This window comes from Quercus suber, unplaced genomic scaffold (assembly GCF_002906115.3).
Source record: "Quercus suber isolate HL8 unplaced genomic scaffold, Cork oak 2.0 scaffold_41, whole genome shotgun sequence".
NCBI lineage: Eukaryota > Viridiplantae > Streptophyta > Magnoliopsida > Fagales > Fagaceae > Quercus > Quercus suber.
This window is the reverse complement of record NW_027069506.1, coordinates 1153955-1163020: the sequence shown is the minus strand read 5'-3', so window position 1 is coordinate 1163020 and position 9066 is coordinate 1153955. Positions and strand designations below refer to the sequence as shown.

Below are 9066 nucleotides of genomic sequence, written 5' to 3'. Positions count from 1 at the left end.
AGAATAAAGAGTTGTCTTTGAAGGTTTTTGGAGTTTTTGATTTGTTGCTTTAGTGGACGATAATGATTGAGGCTTGGAAACTCGTATCCAGACAATTTTGATTAGAACTTACGTCATACACTTATCTTTTGTAGTTCAAGATTAGGGAAGAATGGCTGGGCACCAACTCATCCGACCATTTCCTAAATGCTATTCGGATATTACCTATTGACACTTGCGCGGCTGCACCTATTAAAAAATAAGTAATATACTATATATTATATTTTTTGTTACATTTATTCACGTGCTTAGTTGTGAAAAGAAAAATAAAAATCATGGATTTATTTGGTTCACAGCTCCACTATTCACGTTACTCACTTACTCTTAAAATAATGGACAGAAGACAACCATCATGTTATATTCATAGATTAATAATATTATTTTTGTAATATTATACTCTTAGTATATAACTATATTAATATTTTATATAAGATAATTAAATATTATACTCCTATATAAATTAACTGATATCATCAAAGACAAACATTAAAATAACTAGTCAAAGTTAAAGAAAAAAAATTACCTTAAGCTACATTCACTTAAATTTCTTGAATGTTTGACAATATTTTTGTAATTATATATAAAAATGACACTACTTAATAGCTATTTCCTAGGTTAATGTTTTGAAAATCTCATAATTTGATTACATGTTTCTTCATAATACACCAATAGGATGTTAGTTATTATCTAATTAATAAACTTATGCTTTCGATATGAGAAACGCTACGATTGACAAAAACAGCTTGCCACCTAAGTGGTAAATAAATAAACTTATTTTTACAACAAATTTTAAGTGATAAATTGTTATTAACTGTTACTGGTAGATAAAATTTTAGTGGTAGACCTAAATTAGAACGAATAACAGTTTGCCATCTAAAATTTGTTGTGAATTAAGTTGTGAAAATATTATGGATTTATAATTGCTCTTTGAGTATATCTTTAAAAAAAAACTTGAAATTTAAACATTTTATTGATTAAATGATTTTTATTTTTAATTATTTTGATATTTTGAAAGCATAAAACACATTGACAAACAATGTGATCTAATAATAGAGTAGTGGTAGCGCCACCTTATGGCCAGGGTGGTTATATTTATTTACCTTTAAAAAATTTGTTGGGACTACCTTGAATTTTTTTTATGCCGATGAAATTAAATTTTTGTTTATAATTTGAGCAACTTAACAATATATTAGGGGTTTTCAAGCAAAAAGGAAAAACTCAAAAAAAAAAAAAAGAACTAAAATCTAAAGAAAAAAAATTATAATAAAACTACTAAAGGCTGGGCAGTAGCTTGATTTCTAGACTAAGCACACTACCCAATACAACACAATTTCTAACACTTTATTATTTATTATTATTATTTTTCCTCACTAGACATATATTACTTCACATTTTTAATTTTTTTTTCCTCTTATTTATTCTTAACCACACACGTCTTCTATCTCCTCAATTTCTACACTTCGGGTCTATTTGGATACCACTTATTTTACTGAAACTGAAAACTTATTACTGAAAGAACTATAGATAAAAGTAAAAGTTAGTTGAAATAGTACAATGGAACCCATGAATAGTATTAAAAAGTGGAGTGAAGCTCATAAATAATAGCAAAAATAAGCTGAATAGTAAAATAATTTTAATTTTTTCCTTTCAATCCAAACGCATGCTTCGTGTGTGTTTGGATAAATTATTTTTAGCTAACTTATTTTACTATTCAGCTTATTTTTGCTACTATTCATAGGTCAAACTGTACTTTTTAGTACTATTCATGAACCCCACTGTACTATTTCAGCTAACTTTTACATTTATCTATGGTATTTTTAGCAAAAAATTTTTAGTTTTAGCAAAATAAGCAGTTCCCAGACACTTTTACATCTACATTTTAAATTTTATTACATTTTTATCTACACTTTTACATCTATGTTTTGTCTTCCTCCTTGTTTGTAACTTCTGTGTCTTCTACCAATACCAGTGAAGCAATGTCTCTTCTCAAGTTTTGAGTTTCAAATTTCTCAAAACGATTTTTTTTTTTTTTTTTAGCAGTATAGGTACCTTTGTTCATTTCAATTTTTTTTTCCCCCTTTGAGGTTTTTCGGTGTACAAAATGCAAATTTGTTTTGATTTTAAAAACATTTTTTTTTAAGCTCAAATTTCATGTCGGCCAAATCTTGAATTTCAGCCGGTATTTACAGAAACATCCCGAAACACCCGAAATGACCTGAAATTTTTTCAAAGTAGAATAGGGTGGGTTACTGTTCCGGTTTGTTTAAAGGCACAGTATTTTCCGGCTGAAATGAAACGAAATTAATAACATTAAATCAAACCTAATTACCTAAAGGTTAAAAGGAAATAAGATTGTGTAATTTATACTTTTTAAGGAACATCCTGGATAAAAATTTTAGAGCCGCCAGAGTAATTAAAAAAAAAAAAAACATTGAAACTAAAAATATTATATAATAATAATAATGTAACATTGTCCTATATAAAAAAAATGTAACATTGAATCTAGTCCGAAATTAAGTATATACATGATTGCCCATACAGAGTGGAAGAAGTTGAATTGGAATTGGTTTGTCCAAAGAAAGAAAGAAAGAAAAGAGTCGGGTAGCAATAATATTAGTGATAGTGAGTCGTGTTTTAATTTAGCTGGGAAGTTGGAACCAGCAATCACTAATCACACTCTATCTAAATTAATTAACATTATGGTAATGATGTCAAAATCAATCCAACTTTTTTTTTTTTTTTTTTTTTAGTTGTATAGGTACCTTTGTTCATTTCAATTTTTTTTTTCCCTTTTGAGGTTCTTCAATGTACAAAATGCAAATTTGTTTTGATTTTAAAAACATTTTTTTTAAGCTCAAATTTCATGTCGGCCAAATCTTGAATTTCGGCCGATATTTACAGAAACATCCCGAAATGACCCAAAATTTTTTCAAAGTAGAATAGGGTGGGTTACTGTTCCGGTTTGTTTAAAGGCACAGTATTTTTCGACTGAAATGAAACGAAATTAATAACATTAAATCAAACCTAATTACCTAAAGGCTAAAAGGAAATAAGATTGTGTAATTTATACTTTTTAAGGAACACCCTGGATAAAATTTCTAGAGCCGCCACTGTATTCGCCAGAGTAATTTAAAAAAAAAAAAACATTGAAACTAAAAATATTATATAATAATAATAATGTAACATTGTCCTATATAAAAAAAATGTAACATTGAATCTAGTCCGAAATTAAGTATATACATGATTGCCCATACAGAGTGGAAGAAGTTGAATTGGAATTGGTTTGTCCAAAGAAAGAAAGAAAGAAAAGAGTCGGGTAGCAATAATATTAGTGATAGTGAGTCGTGTTTTAATTTAGCTGGGAAGTTGGAACCAGCAATCACTAATCACACTCTATCTAAATTAATTAACATTATGGTAATGATGTCAAAATCAATCCAACGTGGCATTATAGTTATAGGAGCCAACTTATTAATATGTAAGAGAAGTAATGATAGACCCGCAACTGAATAATTACAATAATGGAAAAAGAGAAACGTAATTTGATAATTCTAATACGTTAGAACAAAAGGTTTGAAAATTGAAAAGCATGTGATGGTAATGATTGATCGTTGTCATAATGAGCTAGCAACACATGCCTTCTGTTTTGGAATCTTCCCCATGAATGAATGAATAGGCTTTAGAATTCTTTTTTGATTTTCTAACATATAAAAAACAAACACAGATGAGAGAACAGAACACTGCCTTGCCTAGCTTCTTTCTTTTTATTTTCCCTAAACAAACAGAACACTGCCTTCAATTTTCCAAACCAATATTGTGACTTAACGTATGAGCTGATGTCATGAATGGGCGAGTTGTGGTATTTAAAGCGGTACAAGATTTATTCTATCACATTATATGTCTCTGCATGCAAGTTACCAACATCTCACCTTCTTTATTTAATTTTGTGACAAAATTTTTTTGAATTTTTTTTAACAACTTTTTATTTATTTATTTATAATTTTTTCACAACTATTAATATAAGTCTGTTTTATTTTTTATTTTTTATATTGATATATAATCAAATTGATATTATTATTCATCATAAAAAAGAAAAAAAAAGGATGGTATTGTTCAAATTACAAACTTATAAATTGTGAAATTAAGAATAAAAAATTTATTAATTTATTTATTCTAATCTTGGTTCTCTGAGGAAAGAATAAGACCTGTACAATAATTTCTTCTTCTTTTTTTCACCAAAAATAATAAATTTTTTTTTTTATATAAATTTTGGTTTTAAAGGGAAAGTTTAGTTGAAGATCCCATCATATATAATATGGCAGAAACATGAATAATTCATGAATGTAGGTAAATGTAGTAATTTTCTGACAGCTAATAGGAATGATGAAAGTGAGTGGCAAACAACCATAAGCAGAAATAAGGACATATTGGAACCATCAAGTAGAATCAGAGTTCTCCCAAACAAAAGAAAAGTGGAACTGCGGGCCCTAGTATGGAAGTGGGGGGACTAAAGGAAAAAAACAAAAGGGATTCTCATAAAAAATATAAATATAATATATATATATATATAAATAAAAANAAAAATAATAATTTTTTTTATATAAATTTTGGTTTTAAAGGGAAAGTTTAGTTGAAGATCCCATCATATATAATATGGCAGAAACATGAATAATTCATGAATGTAGGTAAATGTAGTAATTTTCTGACAGCTAATAGGAATGATGAAAGTGAGTGGCAAACAACCATAAGCAGAAATAAGGACAGATTGGAACCATCAAATAGAATCAGAGTTCTCCCAAACAAAAGAAAAGTGGAACTGCGGGCCCTAGTATGGAAGTGGGGGGACTAAAGGAAAAAAAACAAAAGGGATTCTCATAAAAAATATAAATATAAATATATATATATATATAAATAAAAAAATAAAAAAAGAAAGAAGAAGAAAGGGAAAGTGGTCCACGTTCTTCGCTATAAAAAGACAGGTTACTTTCCCTTTTTTTCTTCTTTTTAGATGACACCCAACGATGTACTTTTTTTTTTTTTTTGTGCTAAATTCTAAATTCAGGCTTTTGAATTTAATTTGGCAGACCTCACCAAAAAAAAAAAAAAATTAGTACTTTCAAAAAATAAATAATTAGTAAGGTGCATCAAAGCAGTACTGTCTAATATTAGATTAGTTTTTTTTTTTAAAATTTGAAAAGCGTTAGGTAATGAACTTGCTGTGGCATCCCTAAATCTAATCAGTGATTAGATTCTATTGTTATTGGCTACTAATAATACTATCAACTTTAGTCTAAAATTTTAGAAATTTATTAGTTAAAAAACTTCAACACCGTTGTCAGGTTAGGAAACTTCAAACTTCAAACAAACAAACTAATTTTTTTACAACTATTAATAGAAGTCTGTTTTATTTTTTATATTGATATATAATCAAAGTGATATTATTATCCATCTTAAAAAGAAAAAGAAAAAAAAAGGATGGTATTGTTCAAATTACAAACTTATAAATTCTGAAATAAGCATAAAAAAAAGTTTTTTTTTTTTTTCGAATCTTGGTTCTTTTAGGAAAGAATAAGACCTGTACAATAACAGAGAACAACAACAAATCAACAAATCACAATGCATCAACAAACCCAGCCTCGCCATCGTCATCGTCGGAACAACAAATCAACAAATCACAACAACCCAGAGAACAAACCCAGCCTCGCCATCGTCGGAACCCATCAACAATGCATCGGAACCCACCTCGCCATCGTCGGAACCCATCAACAATGCATCGGAACCCACCTCGCCATCGGAACCCATCAACAATCCATGCCGATCTCCGTGGAACGGATCTCCATCGGAACGGAACCCACCTCGCCAAACCGATCTCCATCGGAACGGAACGGAACCCATCAGAACGGATCCGGCGTGAGCTCCGATCCTGCTGGTGATTCGGCGAGAGAGAGAGGGGATGAGAAAGAAAGAAGGAAGAGAGAGAAAAGAAAGAGATAAAATGAGGGAGAGAGAAATTTGCCGGTAAAGTTATTAAAAAATATATTTTTTTTATACCATCTTGCGTAAGATGGTACTGTAGCAAAATCTCAAATTTTTTTTAGCATTTGGGATAAAGCCTTCCCATTGCTGATAAATTTTGGGGTTTAAATGCCAAATGATCTTAACATTTGGCATTTAGAAACCCAAATGCGGATGCTCTAACGCAATTAATAAATTGATCATCAATTTTATTATGATGGCATGCTTAATCGTAATCAATCCAATTCATTATAATTGTGTCAAAAACCAGTTTTGGTCCAAAAACCTATTTTAACTCTAATTAAGCAAGTGTTATTTTCATCCAACATGACTTTGACTCCTACGTTTTGCAAATTAAATGGTCTCAAACCATGTAACAGTTAACAATCATGATAGAATTTTTTTTTTTTTTTAAATTACAAAAATATAATTGATAAGCTTGCGAAAATCAGTGGGCTGAAGATTCCCGGATCTTGATCTTGGAGAGAATCCTGTAAAACAAAATCAGATCAGAGGAGACCGGTGGGTGCCGGCCCTGGGTCCTCCGATGACAAAGTTAATACTGTTACTCGTCGCCTAAAGAAAGTACAACTCAGAAAAATGTTTCTTCTTTTTTTTAAGAGTTTTTCATACCTTGCCTCCTTGCCGATTGCCCCTTTATATAGTGTTCGGTAAAAACGGTTACCTTGCAACTTCTCCGGTTGTTGCGGATTTTGAGAGCAACCGCTCGTAACTGCTATAACTGATTATTTACTGCGGAACGGTTGCTGGAATATTGCGCTCATTGAGAGTAGACGCAACCTTTCACCTTGTCCTCTTTACCTTTGGCAGAGACAAGATGTCACTATGACGAAGGCTCGTCCATCNACAATTATCTCTCTCCTTGCATTACCTCCCAAGAAAAAAAACTCTCTCTCTCTCTCTCTCTCTCTCTCGGTTAGAGCACTCATTCAACACTCTCTCTTGTTCCTGTCATCGCTCCTCTCAAGCTCACTATCTTCTCTCCTCTCATTTGCTGGTCCGTCCACCTCAAGCTCACTCCGGTACAACTAGTTTGTTTTTTTTGTTTTTTTTGTTTTTTTTGTTTTTTTTCATTTTATCAAATCCGGTCTCATTCACTCTCTTTATTTCACTGTCATCTCAAGCCTCTCAAGCTCACTCTCTCAACGTCGCCGGCCCGACCATCGTCAACGTCGCCGCCATCGTCAAGTTCAGACCCACGCCGTCAATCTGCCTCGACGCACTTCTCTTCCGCCGATCCACTTTAGGTTAGTCTTTGTCTTCTTCATGTGGATGCTTTGGGTTTTTGATTTGGGTATACTCTTCTGCCGATCCACCGATCCTCTTTGAGTTTTTGATTTGGATCCACTTCATGTGGATGTCTCTATTTTTTATTTTTGATATATGATTTTTTATTGTTGTTCTGGATTATTGGCTTGGTGATTTTGATATATGATTATTTGCTTTGTATTAGCTGTTTTTAGTTGCTAGGAATGGATGAATATGGTAGTTTTTTTAGGATTCTTAATGTTCCATATCTGATTTTGGTAGATTGATGATGATTATGGTTTGGTAAGTGTGAGTGTGAGTAATGTTCCATTCTTAATGATGATTGATGATGATTATGGCTTGGTAGATTGATGATGATTATGGTTTTTTTTTATTGTTGTGATATGGATTTTGTGCTCTGATTTGGGTGTGCTCTGATTTGGGTGAATTTTGTTGGATGTGTTCTGTTGCACAAAACTAGAAACAGAGCACACATTTCTTGTGGTCATTTTAATAAGAAATTGTTAGTTTGGTTTTGAGTTTTGATATAAATGTGAGTTTGAGAATTTTCTGTGTGCAGGGAAGTTTTGAGTTTTGATATGCATAATCATGTTCTATTGTTATAATTCTAAGTATTTTAAGTTTTGATATCAATGTAAGTTTGGGAATTTTCTGTGTGCAGGAAGTTTACATTTTTTTTTATTTTATAAATTTTATGGAGTCACGTAGAGACACTGAGTTACGTAGAGACCTACCATATTTTACGGATACATGAATGAGGATAGAGAAATTGACTCACAATTTTTGGAAATAGCTGTGGTGGCGGCAGTGGTGGAGGTGGCGGCAGCGACGCCGGTAGCGATGGCAGTTGTAAGTGGTTGTGATTGTTGTTTATTGTAGTTGATATATTATTTTATTGTAGTGGATATATTATTTTATTGTGATATTTATATTATTTTATTATGTTAAAAGTTAAAATAGATCCACTGTTGTAGTATGTGTGTAAATAAAATAAATAAAACAATTTTTGATAAAGTTAAAAAATTAAATTTTTAACTTCACTGCTACGAATACTCTTAAAAGTAAGTGTTATTTTGATAAGCATGTTCAAGCTCGTAAATAATGTAGAATGTGGTGATAGTCATAGAAGAAGAGACAAACATTGGTAAAAGTGCCATTATTTTCCTGGAATCTGGGGCAATTCGGGGGGTCAGTCGTACAACTACAAAGATTTTTTTTTTAATTTTTGGTAAGAAGTGAAACTTGCATTAAAACTAAACAGAATCAGTACATAGCCTGCCTGAATACAGACCCTGGCTATCAGCCTCAAAAGTTTTCAAAAAATATTGCTTGAATACAGCTTGGATCAAGATTATTTTAGTAGAGAGAGCAGGTTTTTGCTTGTAGTTATAGTTCTATCCACGTGCTTCAAAAGAGTCACGAGACTCACGACGCGACATATTAAAGGTGCTCGAATAATCAGGCTGGCTTTTATTATTTGATTTTGATACAAATAAATAATTGTAACCACCGATCGGACCTTGGTAAGAAGTGAAACTTGCATTAAAACTAAACAGAATCAGTACATAGCCTGCCTGAATACAGACCCTGGCTATCAGCCTCAAAAGTTTTCAAAAAATATTGCTTGAATACAGCTTGGATCAAGATTATTTTAGTAGAGAGAGCAGGTTTTTGCTTGTAGTTATAGTTCTATCCACGTGCTTCAAAAGAGTCACGAGACTC

At 31.4% G+C, this 9066-nt stretch overlaps 1 long non-coding RNA gene across 1 annotated transcript; it reads left to right on the top strand.

Moving 5' to 3' along the window:
- The first annotated feature begins 6967 nt into the window (after window positions 1-6967).
- LOC136066635 (uncharacterized) lies at window positions 6968-8305 on the top strand. Its single transcript, XR_010628143.1, has 3 exons — window positions 6968-7097; window positions 7200-7322; window positions 8006-8305. It is a non-coding gene; the product is annotated as an uncharacterized LOC136066635 (long non-coding RNA).
- The last annotated feature ends 761 nt before the right edge of the window (window positions 8306-9066 follow it).